Raw genomic sequence first — 1,863 nt, forward strand, 5'->3', positions numbered from 1 at the left:
TGGAGTTGGTCAAAGTTGTGAGGAAAAGCCAAAAGCTGCGATTAAACCAGAAATTATTAAGAGCGGTAATTGGGGTCCACTACCTAAAAGAACTCTAGGATGCTTATTAGGAAAGTCCAACGTAAATTCTCAAGGTGTTGCTAAAATTATTGATCAGGATTATGAAGAAATCAAGGCAATAATAAATTCTGATATATCATGGTTTCTAAAGAAGGAGGATTTCTTAAGCCAATTTTTGTTTCCCTGCATCTCTAAAAGAAAAATATATGCCTATGACCACCTTTTACATGAAGGGGTCTTTTGGAATGCTGTTGTAGGGAGACGACAGCGCCCCCACATGGAATTAAAAGTTGAAGAAAAAAAGTTTTTAAAAAGCTCTGGATATGGAGTCATTGCCTTAGGGCATTCAGGAGGGCCTAAGACCCGCCCATTAAGTTGCCCTAAATCCAGCTTGGTAGGAATAAGTGAAGTTAACCAACAGAGACGATTGCAAGATTGTAAAATCATACAGTGTCGATTGCAAGATTGTAAAATCATACAGTGTAAGAAGCCTGAAGGGCAAAACGGCTTAATTGAGCCTAAAACCTTATTGGTAAACTTGAAGAAAAAATGTCTGTTTGGTAAGTTACTTCAAGAACAGCTGAACAAATTTATTAAGAATTTTTTCAGTCTTTCAAAGTATGGCATGCTGACAAGTAGTTTTACTGGTTCAAGACCAAGCAAGGTAACTAAGTTTGCTAGCAATGCTTTGAAATCTAAATTGTTAAAACAGAAGGGGGAGAAGAAGAATCTTATGTATGATGAATGGAATCTTACATATGATGAATTTAATTTGGTCAATTTAACCAAAAAATTTCTCTCCTCACTAAAAACTTGTAATAAAATTAGGGAAGATAAACACATTTTCAGTTCTACAGAGAAAGCTAATCCTAAGAAGTCCCAAGAAGATGGAAACCGCGTTTGGGATCCAGGTGAATGGAGAAAGGGTTATGCATTTATATTTTTGCAGAATAAAGCTGATGGACTCCCTTTAGAAGGACGCAGACGCAACCACGTTTGGAGAAAAATGGACAAAGAAGAGATGGAGGAGCCACTCAATCTTAACCATAATTCCTTTTGCAGGTTAATGACACCCCGAAGAGAGGGGCTATTTGTTTATATTTTCACAGGCAAAGGAGATAGGTAAATTTCTTTTCAGCCAGCAAGGCCCAGAAGAAAGGAGGGACGCCCATGCTGTGACGTGACCCTGTCCTGTTACTGAAGTTACCCAAAACGTCAAGAAGACCTTGCAGATTCCTGAGAATGGCAATTGCTGAATGCTGAGAGATTTCTTCCATTGCAGATGCTGTCTAAGAAAAACTCTGGAACTCTATTATAACTGAACATTTTATGCAATAATGACTGGACTATTACTACAGATTGTTGCTTTGCTGAAAGATCAAGATTTTAAACTTGTTAATTAATGCTGTAATGTGATTGGAATGTAACTGAATTCTGTGTAACTCCTTACCTATATAATGTAACATTGCTTAATTGAGATTTGATCAGAAAACATTTGCAAGGGTTTAAGGAAAACATTTCATTAGGTGTTATTCAGCTTAAAAGGGATATTTTCTATACATTCAAAGACAAGCTTGAGGCATCTCCTGGCTCTGATATAATTAAGCAGTTGGTGGATGGCATGGAAGGATTGGATCCTCATGCTTGGGTTCAAAGCATCTCTCATAGTTTAAGTGCTAGTCTGACTGTATTGCTTATCATCATATTTTTGATGCTCGCAGTCTCATGTCGCTTCTATGGGAAGCTAAGAGAAATGAAGAGAGATCATGTTGCCTCCGTGACACTATTAAATCTTAAGCGTAA

The sequence above is a fragment of the Echinops telfairi genome, unplaced genomic scaffold (genome assembly GCF_000313985.2).
Source record: "Echinops telfairi isolate 266 unplaced genomic scaffold, ASM31398v2 ScPeMD7_7424;HRSCAF=8462, whole genome shotgun sequence".
Taxonomy (NCBI): domain Eukaryota; kingdom Metazoa; phylum Chordata; class Mammalia; order Afrosoricida; family Tenrecidae; genus Echinops; species Echinops telfairi.